Source organism: Triturus cristatus, unplaced genomic scaffold (genome assembly GCF_964204655.1).
Source record: "Triturus cristatus unplaced genomic scaffold, aTriCri1.1 SCAFFOLD_262, whole genome shotgun sequence".
Classification (NCBI taxonomy): Eukaryota; Metazoa; Chordata; class Amphibia; order Caudata; family Salamandridae; genus Triturus; species Triturus cristatus.
Window position 1 is genome coordinate 157,668 of NW_028187334.1, and position 16,235 is coordinate 173,902.

Sequence of the window (16,235 nt, forward strand, 5' to 3'; positions counted from 1 at the left end):
TTCTCTCACCAATTTCAGGTCTAAGACCATATACAAATCGGTATACAAAATGACTCAAATCCTTGTCACCCAGGTGTTCATCTCCACTGAATTGTTTAAAAGCCAGTATCAGCCTTTCGTAAAAAGCATGAACTGATTCTTTTGCTTCCTGTTGTGTTCGATCTATCTTAACCCAGTCTGTCTCTTTTGGAGGAACTTTACTCTTCAGGTATACCATCACCTGATCATACTTCCTCATTACTTCTGGATCTGGTGCCCCTGTTCTTGGATCTCTTGGATATTCCTCACTAGGCCAACTCACAACTATTTTACACTCAGTCCACAAGTCTGCTGGAACAATTATATCAAACAGACTATTCAGGTCAACCCACAGCACTTTTGACAATTTCACAAACCTGTCTACCTGCCTATACCACTCGACGGGCTTTTCTCTCAATCGAGGGAAATCATTCGTAAATGATAAAATATCCTGTCTGGTCCATGGAACATGTACATACCCTCCTCCAGGTATTTCTCTCATAGGATAATTCTCCACTGGTTTCTCTTTTTCTCTCACTGGAAATGCTGCTGAAACAGTTGTTCTATCCTCAGATTCCTCTCTCTTTTTATACCACCTATCCTTCCACTTTTCTACATCACCCCATCTACGCAGTAATGCCACCATTTCTTTAATCTGTCCTGTTCTACCAGAAGTATTCAAATTTTCAATGTCTTTCTCAGTGAAATCCATCCTGTACGTTTTCTGCAAAGCCTTTACTCTATCAATGTCAACCCCTTGCTCATTTGCTATCGCTCTCAGTCTATCATGTGTATTTTTTGCTCTCCATGTTATGCTCTTGCACATGAACAATAATTCACCATCATGATGACTTTTCAGGATTTCTGTCGGAATTGTTCCTGTCACAAGCTCTTCTAATTCTATACGTAATTTAACCACATCAATAACTTGTGCATCTTTATCCTTTTTCTGAAGAACTTTCATCCAATCGTTTAAATCGTCCACTGTTATTTCTGCTGTTTTTCTTACTGGAACCACTTTTTTCTGCGGTTCTAAAATCGGCATTCCTGAACAACTAGGTTCACTAACATCCATTAATTCACTACATGTATCATGTCTGGTTTGTCTCAGGTCATTTCTCCCTGTCCTTTTATCCGAATCTCCTGAAGAACCAGCTGAATTTGTCAAATCATTCCAAACATATGGAATCACCAGTCCATTCTCACCTGTCTTCTGCTTGTCAAATACAGGCATAACCGGACCTATAGTTACAGGTACCGTAACAGCTTCCAGATTCATCGTTAATTCTTTAATCTTCTCAGTCAGCTCTGTTGTTGTCTTTGCTAATTGTCTCGCTCTGGCATTTTCCTCACTACCTCGATTCTCTCTCTCTCTGAAAGAACTACTACTTCCTGATTCAGGTGTCATTTTTTCTTTCTCAACTGTATCTCTTATCGGAGAAACAACTGGTGTACTCTCATCTGGTTCTGATCTATATGGAGGTGGTCTTTTGTAAATCATGTCATTTAAAACCTCATCTTCATACTCTCCATACCTTCTCATGTCTGACTCAGAAGCTCTTTCTTTCGAAGGAGCAGAAGCTTCAACTGTTCTCATTGGATATAATCCCTCTGACATACAAGCATCTCGCCATCTTTTCATTCCATCTTGATGTGTTTCCCGATCATGCCTCCTCCCAAACATGTACCTGTAATACCCTCCAGACCTTTGCTTTTCTCTGTCATGAACTTCCTCTTCCCATTCCACTAAAGCCTCGAACTGTGTAGGTCTCGGCTTCGGGTCTAAACATAACATCTTTTCCCGTAAATTTCTCAACACGGCCAGATTAAATGAACCATGTTCTGGGAATGCTAGAATACCATCTTCTTTAGTATACCTAACCCAATTCTGCAACCATATACAGGTATGTAATCCATATTTCGCAACCATGAAGGATGCAGGTGTTTTCGCTGGAGGTAGCAACTCACCCTCTCTTGTCTTAACCTCTTTATCCTTACTAAACCACTTCTTAACTTTTCCAAAGAAGGTTTTCTTCTTTTTCTCTTCTTGGTAATACATTTTAACGCTTACCAAACTACTCTTTCTGTATGGAGCGTCTACGTCACTAAACAGTTCTTCCAATCCCTGCGCGACTCACACTAACGCACCAATCTTAGCGCGAACCCTATTCTGAGTTACTATCCAATCAGTGCGCGAACCTTCTGACGTCAGTAGCCGCTGCAGTCTCTGTCTCCTGTCTCTGTCACTGGTCTACCCCTCCTTTACAAAAACTCTCAGTAGACTTCGTGTGTCAAAATTTCTACAAAATCTATTAGTTACAACATAAAAACATCTCCATTGTCTGCTTCGCTAACCACAGAATAGTAAAAGAGTGTCTATTTCTCAAGAATCAACAACTTTACATACATCTCATAACTGTTTCCTCTAGGACGTATCCAAAAGAGTCTTACAATCAATAAATGTATATGCATTCACGCACATTCATACGAGAAAAATATAGCACATACACACAAAATCCTGCTTCTTGAGAACAGCGCACAATCTGCCTCTGTACAGAATTATAACTCACAACAACTAAGCAGCTTACCTCCGCCCAGTTCTGCAAACAAGCTCAGAGAATACCTATTACTCCTCCCGCAATAAGCTTTAACGGCAATCCTTACGGATCCCTGGGACTTAAGACCAGAGTTTCACAGATAACCTTCACTACGATACACACTCCTTATATACCAGAAATGTCTAAATAGTAACATACAATGTCACTGATTCCGAACCCAGACAATGTGAACGCGCAACTTCAATTGTCACACGTAATTCCTTACAATCCCGCCTTTCCCGAGAGCAGCATATACACCTTCCTCTGCCCTACTACGGAACTGCTTCCAGCTTCCAAGTTCCAGAAGCACTACATATAACTCAACATTACGACTCCAACATATAGTATTAGTACATATACCAAAAACATCAAAATAAATCAAAAATCAATAAGCTAATTTACAAGCAATCTTATCTTATCAGATCAAGACAACCATCTAAACCATCCTCTGCTACCAGAGAAATTGATACAGATCAGGGTACCTAAAATATGCCCACTACCACGGATAGAGTAATCACACAGGTACACGCACATATATTCATCATACGCTAGTGCCCATTTCACTAACATACACTCTAATACTCTACCAGCAGCAAACCTGTGGGAAGAAAACTTCTAAAACACCCTAGGCGATAGGACCAGTTTAGTGGTTATCTAACATAATATAAACAATCTATAAACAATGATCAAAAATACTCAATAATTGACAAGGAAAGAAATATTCAACACCATGTTTTAAAGTTATATTGCTTTATCTAAAATTAGTCAAAGTAAAATCAGAATAAATCATTTCTCATAGTTACCTATTCTAACTAAATGTCAGAACGGGTCAGGACCAGTCTCTCGGTAAAGTCTTTCAGGACCAGGTCCTTAGCATCAGTCCTCGGCAACGCAAGTTCACGCGGCAAAGGCGACGGAAAAGAGTGGGAAGAGCCCTCCCTAAGCTAGCAGTTTTATAATGCAAAATACAATGAAAACACACATGAATTCGACAAGTAAAACTGTATCACTGAGCAGAATGAGAAGGAAGGGATGTAACTTTGCAACATCTTGAAATCTCCGCTCAGGAAAAGTCACAATACGTAAACTACGGAACAGGAACCAAGAATTAGAAACTATTAAAGTATCCATCTTGTTCATTTCCCTCGGCAAACCGGCTTTAGCACAATGTTCTTTCAGAAGCCCTTTGTTCACCAAGGACAACTCATTTCTTTTGGAGATCCTCCAAGCTTGCTGATGTCCTCACGGAAATTTCCATACAAGGACTACGGTCAGTTGTCTTTAACCGAATTCCAGCAGGGGTCTCCCTTGTCACATCACAGATTTCGCCTGCACCACAGCTCAGCCAGGCTTCAAATTATTCTCAGTTATTTCATAAAGGCCTCCATAGGCCACAATAGACCACCTTTAATTAAAGAGACAAAATAAAGATTACTACAACATAATGATTAGACAGTGTTAACCCCACTAACACCCTTATGTGTATGCATTTATCTAGCTTTGTGACATAAAAAGCATTAATTCAGACAGCGTTTTGTGCTTAAAATAAATAGCACCCAGCAACATTTAAACATGAAAACTTGCACGTTATTGTAAATACAAAAACAGCACACGCATGCTAACCCTCGTGTAACCTTCTCTTGTGTTAGGACAAACAGGTTGATTAATAGAACGCACTTGCACAAGACAAATAATTAGTTGTTAATTATTAATAAATTAATAAAACGCATAGACATGCCAGAGCTTCAAAAGCCCCAGAATTTTCTGACAGAAAACTCTGCTCCAGCACTATCTTTAACGTTAATGTAATATTCTTCTAGCACTCGTGGTGTTTTATATTTCTTTTGTGGGGTACTTTAAAAATCTTTTTTATGAAAGAAATGGGTTACATTAAGTCTTGTGATGTTTTAGGTTTCCAATAAGGAGGTTTTAAATTTTATGTCACGTCATTTTCAGATGCTTCATTCAAGAGATGTTTCCACTATAGAATGCAGAGCAAGGGCAAAAATACAAGTGATAGAGCGAGTGAGTGAGAAGGAGTGTTGTGGAAGGAGAGAATGAAACAAAGACAGAGTGAGTGAACGGCAGGGAGGCATAGAAGAGGAGTCTAGTAGTGAAGGAGACCTGCTTTTCCCTGCTCTTGACCTCCCACCCATCCCCAAACAACCACAAACATACCTTCTGTGCAAAGTTGGTATGCAGAATTTCACGCCTCAGCAAGTGAGGGTGAGTCCCAGGCCAGGGGCTAAAGAGCAAAAGAGTGCCTGTGCTCAGACTTTCCCTGCTAGGGATAGTTTATCTGGAACAAGGCCTACTCTCTTGTATCCAGCAAGGATCTAGAAATCCTGCATGAATCTGCAAGGCACATTGGCAGCATAAATTTGCATAAACTGCCCCACCTATTGCCTTCCTACTTCCTGTGCTGTAGTTGTTTGTGTAGAGAGAGAGGTCGCAGGCAAGGAAATGTTGTGAGTCGGATACAGGACCCTAAATAGCTGGTGAGAGGTATGTGGTGTTCTAAAAGCATGAAAACTGTATACCTGTGAAATAAAGTGCTTTCGTATGTGTTCTTCTGTGTTTATTGTCCTGTGCATAAAGTTGCACCTTGTGTTTGAAGGTTTAAATTATTTCAGGCTTGCATGGAGGTAGACGTTTCTGAGTAACTTTTATTCATTTCTTAAAAGCCTATACTGTCAGGATGGCCGAGAGGTCTAAGGTGCTGTGTTTAGGCCACAGTCTCCTTTGGAGGCGTGGGTTCGAATCCCACTTCTGACATGCCTTTTGGAGATTTAATCTCCTTTATCAGGTTAACATCTGATGGAAGTTGCATCTGTTGGTCTTCACCTGGCACGTTATTCCGTTCTCCTCTTGTCAAGAGAGATGGGGTTTCTCATATATTTAGGTTCTATAACGTCTTGCTGACAAAGTGCAATCCTTACCAAATGAGCATAGGACCCATGTAAGAGGTCATCTGGAAGAGTCATGCTCTTGTATGCCCTGGCCAGACGGGCCTTGCAAATTTGGAAGAATGCCATGCATCTGGTAGACAACTGGACTCCAGCACACTTACAGCAATTTCCTTAGGGCTTTGATCAGGGGCTGCTTAAATTTGCATACTCCACCCTATGTTGTGACTTTGAGATCCCTTGTTGAAATTGCTTTAGCCAGCCAAGTGGTGGCTATTGTCTCAATTTCAAAGCAGCTTTGAGCCGTTCAAGTGGCTGGTGAATAGCACTTTCTCTTTGTTCGCCTCAAAGTTCTAAAGAGTTCTCCATAGGTCCTGCTCTGTGCAGATTGTTCAAAGATCTGTTGGAAGTGCATATATTAGGATAAATAAATTGAGGGCATTCCTTTTCAGTACCTCACCTGCATGGCTGTCTGGCCTCTGGAAGATACTGGGAAAGCAAGTCAGGATGGCCGAGTGGTCTAAGGCGCTGCGTTCAGGTCGCAGTCTCCTCTGGAGGCGTGGTTTCAAATCCCACTTCTGACAGTCCTGTGTTTACTCTAATTTTTTTCTTGAGAAATATGATCATTTCCCTCACAGTGGCTTATAGGATTGTCTTCTTGGAAGAGTGCAGTGAGTTTTTTTCTTGCTCTAGCCACTATTGGCCTAAGCTCTGTGCATTTTTTGGTTCCTAATATCTTTCTCACCCTTTAGATCAAAAAGCAGCATGGGGTCAGGATGGCCGAGTGGTCTAAGGCGCTGCGTTAAGGCCGCAGTCTCTCCTGGAGGCGTGGGTTCAAATCCCACTTCTGACAAAACTTGAATTCCATTTTCTTTTTCAGTTCCTTTAGAATCTCAGCTAAAAATTGGCAATGTAAATAATATCTGAATAAGTACCAAACTTCAGTTTCAACTGCAAATGCATTTGCCCTATTCTATCTTTAACGTTAATGTAATATTCTTTTAGCACTCCTGCTGTTTTATATTTCTTTTGTGGGGTACTTTAAAAATCTTTTTTATGAAAGAAATGGGTTACATTCAGTCTTGTGATGTTTTAGGTTTCCAATAAGGAGGTTTTAAATTTTATGTCACGTCATTTTCAGATGCTTCATTCAAGAGATGTTTCCACTATAGAATGCAGAGCAAGGGCAAAAATACAAGTGATAGAGCGAGTGAGTGAGAAGGAGTGTTGTGGAAGGAGAGAATGAAACAAAGACAGAGTGAGTGAATGGCAGGGAGGCATAGAAGAGGAGTCTAGTAGTGAAGGAGACCTGCTTTTCCCTGCTCTTGACCTCCCACCCATCCCCAAACAACCACAAACATACCTTCTGTGCAAAGTTGGTATGCAGAATTTCACGCCTCAGCAAGTGAGGGTGAGTCCCAGGCCAGGGGCTAAAGAGCAAAAGAGTGCCTGTGCTCAGACTTTCCCTGCTAGGGATAGTTTATCTGGAACAAGGCCTACTCTCTTGAATCCAGCAAGGATCTAGAAATCCTGCATGAATCTGCAAGGCACATTGGCAGCATAAATTTGCATAAACTGCCCCACCTATTGCCTTCCTACTTCCTGTGCATTAGTTGTTTGTGTAGAGAGAGAGGTCGCAGGCAAGGAAATGTTGTGAGTCGGATACAGGACCCTAAATAGCTGGTGAGAGGTATGTGGTGTTCTAAAAGCATGAAAACTGTATACCTGTGAAATAAAGTGCTTTCGTATGTGTTCTTCTGTGTTTATTGTCCTGTGCATAAAGTTGCACCTTGTGTTTGAAGGTTTAAATTATTTCAGGCTTGCATGGAGGTAGACGTTTCTGAGTAACTTTTATTCATTTCTTAAAAGCCTATACTGTCAGGATGGCCGAGAGGTCTAAGGCACTGTGTTTAGGCCACAGTCTCCTTTGGAGGCGTGGGTTCGAATCCCACTTCTGACATGGCTTTTGGAGATTTAATCTCCTTTATCAGGTTAACATCTGATGGAAGTTGCATCTGTTGGTCTTCACCTGGCACGTTATTCCGTTATCCTCTTGTCAAGAGAGATGTGGTTTCTCATATATTTAGGTTCTATAACGTCTTGCTGACAAAGCTCAATCCTTACCAAATGAGCATAGGACCCATGTAAGAGGTCATCTGGAAGAGTCATGCTCTTGTATGCCCTGACCAGACGGGCCCTGCAAATTTGGAAGAATGCCATGCATCTGGTAGACAACTGGACTCCAGCACACTTACAGCAATTTCCTTAGGGCTTTGATCAGGGGCTGCTTAAATTTGCATACTCCACCCTATGTTGTGACTTTGAGATCCCTTGTTGAAATTGCTTTAGCCAGCCAAGAGGTGGCTATTGTCTCAATTTCAAAGCAGCTTTGAGACGTTCAAGTGGCTGGTGAATAGCACTTTCTCTTTGTTCGCCTCAAAGTTCTAAAGAGTTCTCCATAGGTCCTGCTCTGTACAGATTGTTCAAAGATCTGTTGGAAGTGCATATAATAGGATAAATAAATTGAGGGCATTCCTTTTCAGTACCTCACCTGCATGGCTGTCTGGCCTCCGGAAGATGCTGGGAAAGCAAGTCAGGATGGCCGAGTGGTCTAAGGCGCTGCGTTCAGGTCGCAGTCTCCTCTGGAGGCGTGGGTTCAAATCCCACTTCTGACAGTCCTGTGTTTACTCTAATTTTTTTCTTGAGAAATATGATCATTTCCCTCGCAGTGGCTTATAGGATTGTCTTCTTGGAAGAGTGCAGTGAGTTTTTTTCTTGCTCTAGCCACTATTGGCCTAAGCTCTGTGCATTTTTTGGTTCCTAATATCTTTCTCACCCTTTAGATCAAAAAGCAGCATGGGGTCAGGATGGCCGAGTGGTCTAAGGCGCTGCGTTAAGGCCGCAGTCTCTCGTGGAGGCGTGGGTTTGAATCCCACTTCTGACAAAACTTGAATTCCATTTTCTCTCTCAGTTCCTTTAGAATCTCAGCTAAAAATTGGCAATGTAAATAATATCTGAATAAGTACCAAACTTCAGTTTCAACTGCAAATGCATTTGCCCTATTCTATCTTTAACGTTAATGTAATATTCTTCTAGCACTCGTGGTGTTTTATATTTGTTTTGTGGGGTACTTTAAAAATCTTTTTTATGAAAGAAATGGGTTACATTAAGTCTTGTGATGTTTTAGGTTTCCAATAAGGAGGTTTTAAATTTTATGTCACGTCATTTTCAGATGCTTCATTCAAGAGATGTTTCCACTATAGAATGCAGAGCAAGGGCAAAAATACAAGTGATAGAGCGAGTGAGTGAGAAGGAGTGTTGTGGAAGGAGAGAATGAAACAAAGACAGAGTGAGTGAATGGCAGGGAGGCATAGAAGAGGAGTCTAGTAGTGAAGGAGACCTGCTTTTCCCTGCTCTTGACCTCCCACCCATCCCCAAACAACCACAAACATACCTTCTGTGCAAAGTTGGTATGCAGAATTTCACGCCTCAGCAAGTGAGGGTGAGTCCCAGGCCAGGGGCTAAAGAGCAAAAGAGTGCCTGTGCTCAGACTTTCCCTGCTAGGGATAGTTTATCTGGAACAAGGCCTACTCTCTTGTATCCAGCAAGGATCTAGAAATCCTGCATGAATCTGCAAGGCACATTGGCAGCATAAATTTGCATAAACTGCCCCACCTATTGCCTTCCTACTTCCTGTGCTGTAGTTGTTTGTGTAGAGAGAGAGGTCGCAGGCAAGGAAATGTTGTGAGTCGGATACAGGACCCTAAATAGCTGGTGAGAGGTATGTGGTGTTCTAAAAGCATGAAAACTGTATACCTGTGAAATAAAGTGCTTTCGTATTTGTTCTTCTGTGTTTATTGTCCTGTGCATAAAGTTGCACCTTGTGTTTGAAGGTTTAAATTATTTCAGGCTTGCATGGAGGTAGACGTTTCTGAGTAACTTTTATTCATTTCTTAAAAGCCTATACTGTCAGGATGGCCGAGAGGTCTAACGCGCTGTGTTTAGGCCACAGTCTCCTTTGGAGGCGTGGGTTCGAATCCCACTTCTGACATGCCTTTTGGAGATTTAATCTCCTTTATCAGGTTAACATCTGATGGAAGTTGCATCTGTTGGTCTTCACTTGGCATGTTATTCCGTTCTCCTCTTGTCAAGAGAGATGGGGTTTCTCATATATTTAGGTTCTATAACGTCTTGCTGACAAAGCGCAATCCTTACCAAATGAGCATAGGACCCATGTAAGAGGTCATCTGGAAGAGTCATGCTCTTGTATGCCCTGGCCAGACGGGCCCTGCAAATTTGGAAGAATGCCATTCATCTGGTAGACAACTGGACTCCAGCACACTTACAGCAATTTCCTCAGGGCTTTGATCAGGGGCTGCTTAAATTTGCATACTCCACCCTATGTTGTGACTTTGAGATCCCTTGTTGAAATTGCTTTAGCCAGCCAAGAGGTGGCTATTGTCTCAATTTCAAAGCAGCTTTGAGCCGTTCAAGTGGCTGGTGAATAGCACTTTCTCTTTGTTCGCCTCAAATTTCTAAAGAGTTCTCCATAGGTCCTGCTCTGTACAGATTGTTCAAAGATCTGTTGGAAGTGCATATAATAGGATAAATAAATTGAGGGCATTCCTTTTCAGTACCTCACCTGCATGGCTGTCTGGCCTCTGGAAGATGCTGGGAAAGCAAGTCAGGATGGCCGAGTGGTCTAAGGCGCTGCGTTCAGGTCGCAGTCTCCGCTGGAGGCGTGGGTTCAAATCCCACTTCTGACAGTCCTGTGTTTACTCTAATTTTTTTCTTGAGAAATATGATCATTTCCCTCGCAGTGGCTTATGAGATTGTCTTCTTGGAAGAGTGCAGTGAGTTTTTTTCTTGCATAACCACTATTGGCCTAAGCTCTGTGCATTTTTTGGTTCCTAATATCTTTCTCACTCTTTAGATGAAAAAGCAGCATGGGGTCAGGATGGCCGAGTGGTCTAAGGTGCTGCGTTAAGGCCGCAGTCTCTCGTGGAGGCATGGGTTCGAATCCCACTTGTGACAAAACTTAAATTCCATTTTCTCTCTCAGTTCCTTTAGAATCTCAGCTAAAAATTGGCAATGTAAATAATATCTGAATAAGTACCAAACTTCAGTTTCAACTGCAAATGCATTTGCAATATACTATCTTTAACGTTAATGTAATATTCTTCTAGCACTCGTGGTGTTTTATATTTCTTTTGTGGGGTACTTTAAAAATCTTTTTTATGAAAGAAATGGGTTACATTAAGTCTTGTGATGTTTTAGGTTTCCAATAAGGAGGTTTTAAATTTTATATCACGTCATTTTCAGATGCTTCATTCAAGAGATGTTTCCACTATAGAATGCAGAGCAAGGGCAAAAATACAAGTGATAGAGCGAGTGAGTGAGAAGGAGTGTTGTGGAAGGAGAGAATGAAACAAAGACAGAGTGAGTGAACGGCAGGGAGGCATAGAAGAGGAGTCTAGTAGTGAAGGAGACCTGCTTTTCCCTGCTCTTGACCTCCCACCCATCCCCAAACAACCACAAACATACCTTCTGTGCAAAGTTGGTATGCAGAATTTCACGCCTCAGCAAGTGAGGGTGAGTCCCAGGCCATGGGCTAAAGAGCAAAAGAGTGCCTGTGCTCAGACTTTCCCTGCTAGGGATAGTTTATCTGGAACAAGGCCTACTCTCTTGTATCCAGCAAGGATCTAGAAATCCTGCATGAATCTGCAAGGCACATTGGCAGCATAAATTTGCATAAACTGCCCCACCTATTGCCTTCCTACTTCCTGTGCTGTAGTTGTTTGTGTAGAGAGAGAGGTCGCAGGCAAGGAAATGTTCTGAGTCGGATACAGGACCCTAAATAGCTGGTGAGAGGTATGTGGTGTTCTAAAAGCATGAAAACTGTATACCTGTGAAATAAAGTGCTTTCGTATGTGTTCTTCTGTGTTTATTGTCCTGTGCATAAAGTTGCACCTTGTGTTTGAAGGTTTAAAATATTTCAGGCTTGCATGGAGGTAGACGTTTCTGAGTAACTTTTATTCATTTCTTAAAAGCCTATACTGTCAGGATGGCCGAGAGGTCTAAGGAGCTGTGTTTAGGCCACAGTCTCCTTTGGAGGTGTGGGTTCGAATCCCTCTTCTGACATGCCTTTTGGAGATTTAATCTCCTTTATCAGGTTAACATCTGATGGAAGTTGCATCTGTTGGTCTTCACCTGGCACGTTATTCCGTTCTCCTCTTGTCAAGAGAGATGGGGTTTCTCATATATTTAGGTTCTATAACGTCTTGCTGACAAAGTGCAATCCTTACCAAATGAGCATAGGACCCATGTAAGAGGTCATCTGGAAGAGTCATGCTCTTGTATGCCCTGGCCAGACGGGCCCTGCAAATTTGGAAGAATGCCATGCATCTGGTAGACAACTGGACTCCAGCACACTTACAGCAATTTCCTTAGGGCTTTGATCAGGGGCTGCTTAAATTTGCATACTCCACCCTATGTTGTGACTTTGAGATCCCTTGTTGAAATTGCTTTAGCCAGCCAAGTGGTGGCTATTGTCTCAATTTCAAAGCAGCTTTGAGCCGTTCAAGTGGCTGGTGAATAGCACTTTCTCTTTGTTCGCCTCAAAGTTCTAAAGAGTTCTCCATAGGTCCTGCTCTGTGCAGATTGTTCAAAGATCTGTTGGAAGTGCATATAATAGGATAAATAAATTGAGGGCATTCCTTTTCAGTACCTCACCTGCATGGCTGTCTGGCCTCTGGAAGATGCTGGGAAAGCAAGTCAGGATGGCCGAGTGGTCTAAGGCGCTGCGTTCAGGTCGCAGTCTCCTCTGGAGGCGTGGTTTCAAATCCCACTTCTGACAGTCCTGTGTTTACTCTAATTTTTTTCTTGAGAAATATGATCATTTCCCTCGCAGTGGCTTATAGGATTGTCTTCTTGGAAGAGTGCAGTGAGTTTTTTTCTTGCTCTAGCCACTATTGGCCTAAGCTCTGTGCATTTTTTGGTTCCTAATATCTTTCTCACCCTTTAGATCAAAAAGCAGCATGGGGTCAGGATGGCCGAGTGGTCTAAGGCGCTGCGTTAAGGCCGCAGTCTCTCGTGGAGGCGTGGGTTTGAATCCCACTTCTGACAAAGCTTGAATTCCATTTTCTCTCTCAGTTCCTTTAGAATCTCAGCTAAAAATTGGCAATGTAAATAATATCTGAATAAGTACCAAACTTCAGTTTCAACTGCAAATGCATTTGCCCTATTCTATCTTTAACGTTAATGTAATATTCTTCTAGCACTCGTGGTGTTTTATATTTGTTTTGTGGGGTACTTTAAAAATCTTTTTTATGAAAGAAATGGGTTACATTAAGTCTTGTGATGTTTTAGGTTTCCAATAAGGAGGTTTTAAATTTTATGTCACGTCATTTTCAGATGCTTCATTCAAGAGATGTTTCCACTATAGAATGCAGAGCAAGGGCAAAAATACAAGTGATAGAGCGAGTGAGTGAGAAGGAGTGTTGTGGAAGGAGAGAATGAAACAAAGACAGAGTGAGTGAATGGCAGGGAGGCATAGAAGAGGAGTCTAGTAGTGAAGGAGACCTGCTTTTCCCTGCTCTTGACCTCCCACCCATCCCCAAACAACCACAAACATACCTTCTGTGCAAAGTTGGTATGCAGAATTTCACGCCTCAGCAAGTGAGGGTGAGTCCCAGGCCAGGGGCTAAAGAGCAAAAGAGTGCCTGTGCTCAGACTTTCCCTGCTAGGGATAGTTTATCTGGAACAAGGCCTACTCTCTTGTATCCAGCAAGGATCTAGAAATCCTGCATGAATCTGCAAGGCACATTGGCAGCATAAATTTGCATAAACTGCCCCACCTATTGCCTTCCTACTTCCTGTGCTGTAGTTGTTTGTGTAGAGAGAGAGGTCGCAGGCAAGGAAATGTTGTGAGTCGGATACAGGACCCTAAATAGCTGGTGAGAGGTATGTGGTGTTCTAAAAGCATGAAAACTGTATACCTGTGAAATAAAGTGCTTTCGTATTTGTTCTTCTGTGTTTATTGTCCTGTGCATAAAGTTGCACCTTGTGTTTGAAGGTTTAAATTATTTCAGGCTTGCATGGAGGTAGACGTTTCTGAGTAACTTTTATTCATTTCTTAAAAGCCTATACTGTCAGGATGGCCGAGAGGTCTAACGCGCTGTGTTTAGGCCACAGTCTCCTTTGGAGGCGTGGGTTCGAATCCCACTTCTGACATGCCTTTTGGAGATTTAATCTCCTTTATCAGGTTAACATCTGATGGAAGTTGCATCTGTTGGTCTTCACTTGGCATGTTATTCCGTTCTCCTCTTGTCAAGAGAGATGGGGTTTCTCATATATTTAGGTTCTATAACGTCTTGCTGACAAAGCGCAATCCTTACCAAATGAGCATAGGACCCATGTAAGAGGTCATCTGGAAGAGTCATGCTCTTGTATGCCCTGGCCAGACGGGCCCTGCAAATTTGGAAGAATGCCATTCATCTGGTAGACAACTGGACTCCAGCACACTTACAGCAATTTCCTCAGGGCTTTGATCAGGGGCTGCTTAAATTTGCATACTCCACCCTATGTTGTGACTTTGAGATCCCTTGTTGAAATTGCTTTAGCCAGCCAAGAGGTGGCTATTGTCTCAATTTCAAAGCAGCTTTGAGCCGTTCAAGTGGCTGGTGAATAGCACTTTCTCTTTGTTCGCCTCAAATTTCTAAAGAGTTCTCCATAGGTCCTGCTCTGTACAGATTGTTCAAAGATCTGTTGGAAGTGCATATAATAGGATAAATAAATTGAGGGCATTCCTTTTCAGTACCTCACCTGCATGGCTGTCTGGCCTCTGGAAGATGCTGGGAAAGCAAGTCAGGATGGCCGAGTGGTCTAAGGCGCTGCGTTCAGGTCGCAGTCTCTGCTGGAGGCGTGGGTTCAAATCCCACTTCTGACAGTCCTGTGTTTACTCTAATTTTTTTCTTGAGAAATATGATCATTTCCCTCGCAGTGGCTTATGAGATTGTCTTCTTGGAAGAGTGCAGTGAGTTTTTTTCTTGCATAACCACTATTGGCCTAAGCTCTGTGCATTTTTTGGTTCCTAATATCTTTCTCACCCTTTAGATGAAAAAGCAGCATGGGGTCAGGATGGCCGAGTGGTCTAAGGTGCTGCGTTAAGGCCGCAGTCTCTCGTGGAGGCATGGGTTCGAATCCCACTTGTGACAAAACTTGAATTCCATTTTCTCTCTCAGTTCCTTTAGAATCTCAGCTAAAAATTGGCAATGTAAATAATATCTGAATAAGTACCAAACTTCAGTTTCAACTGCAAATGCATTTGCAATATACTATCTTTAACGTTAATGTAATATTCTTCTAGCACTCGTGGTGTTTTATATTTCTTTTGTGGGGTACTTTAAAAATCTTTTTTATGAAAGAAATGGGTTACATTAAGTCTTGTGATGTTTTAGGTTTCCAATAAGGAGGTTTTAAATTTTATATCACGTCATTTTCAGATGCTTCATTCAAGAGATATTTCCACTATAGAATGCAGAGCAAGGGCAAAAATACAAGTGATAGAGCGAGTGAGTGAGAAGGAGTGTTGTGGAAGGAGAGAATGAAACAAAGACAGAGTGAGTGAACGGCAGGGAGGCATAGAAGAGGAGTCTAGTAGTGAAGGAGACCTGCTTTTCCCTGCTCTTGACCTCCCACCCATCCCCAAACAACCACAAACATACCTTCTGTGCAAAGTTGGTATGCAGAATTTCACGCCTCAGCAAGTGAGGGTGAGTCCCAGGCCAGGGGCTAAAGAGCAAAAGAGTGCCTGTGCTCAGACTTTCCCTGCTAGGGATAGTTTATCTGGAACAAGGCCTACTCTCTTGTATCCAGCAAGGATCTAGAAATCCTGCATGAATCTGCAAGGCACATTGGCAGCATAAATTTGCATAAACTGCCCCACCTATTGCCTTCCTACTTCCTGTGCTGTAGTTGTTTGTGTAGAGAGAGAGGTCGCAGGCAAGGAAATGTTCTGAGTCGGATACAGGACCCTAAATAGCTGGTGAGAGGTATGTGGTGTTCTAAAAGCATGAAAACTGTATACCTGTGAAATAAAGTGCTTTCGTATGTGTTCTTCTGTGTTTATTGTCCTGTGCATAAAGTTGCACCTTGTGTTTGAAGGTTTAAAATATTTCAGGCTTGCATGGAGGTAGACGTTTCTGAGTAACTTTTATTCATTTCTTAAAAGCCTATACTGTCAGGATGGCCGAGAGGTCTAAGGCGCTGTGTTTAGGCCACAGTCTCCTTTGGAGGTGTGGGTTCGAATCCCTCTTCTGACATGCCTTTTGGAGATTTAATCTCCTTTATCAGGTTAACATCTGATGGAAGTTGCATCTGTTGGTCTTCACCTGGCACGTTATTCCGTTCTCCTCTTGTCAAGAGAGATGGGGTTTCTCATATATTTAGGTTCTATAACGTCTTGCTGACAAAGTGCAATCCTTACCAAATGAGCATAGGACCCATGTAAGAGGTCATCTGGAAGAGTCATGCTCTTGTATGCCCTGGCCAGACGGGCCCTGCAAATTTGGAAGAATGCCATGCATCTGGTAGACAACTGGACTCCAGCACACTTACAGCAATTTCCTTAGGGCTTTGATCAGGGGCTGCTTAAATTTGCATACTCCACCCTATGTTGTGACTTTGAGATCCCTTGTTGAAATTGCTTTAGCCA

General features: G+C 42.3%; 5 non-coding genes across 5 annotated transcripts; all 5 read left to right on the top strand.

Annotated features, from left to right (window-relative positions):
- The first annotated feature begins 5,307 nt into the window (after nucleotides 1-5,307).
- On the top strand, nucleotides 5,308-5,390 carry TRNAL-UAG (transfer RNA leucine (anticodon UAG)). The gene has a single exon. It is a non-coding gene; the product is annotated as a tRNA-Leu (tRNA).
- Nucleotides 5,391-6,291: 901 nt separating this feature from the next.
- On the top strand, nucleotides 6,292-6,374 carry TRNAL-AAG (transfer RNA leucine (anticodon AAG)). The gene has a single exon. It is a non-coding gene; the product is annotated as a tRNA-Leu (tRNA).
- A 1,024-nt stretch (nucleotides 6,375-7,398) lies between these two features.
- Nucleotides 7,399-7,481, top strand: TRNAL-UAG (transfer RNA leucine (anticodon UAG)). Its single transcript has one exon. It is a non-coding gene; the product is annotated as a tRNA-Leu (tRNA).
- Nucleotides 7,482-8,113: 632 nt separating this feature from the next.
- TRNAL-CAG (transfer RNA leucine (anticodon CAG)) lies at nucleotides 8,114-8,196 on the top strand. Its single transcript has one exon. It is a non-coding gene; the product is annotated as a tRNA-Leu (tRNA).
- A 2,008-nt stretch (nucleotides 8,197-10,204) lies between these two features.
- Nucleotides 10,205-10,287, top strand: TRNAL-CAG (transfer RNA leucine (anticodon CAG)). The gene has a single exon. It is a non-coding gene; the product is annotated as a tRNA-Leu (tRNA).
- The last annotated feature ends 5,948 nt before the right edge of the window (nucleotides 10,288-16,235 follow it).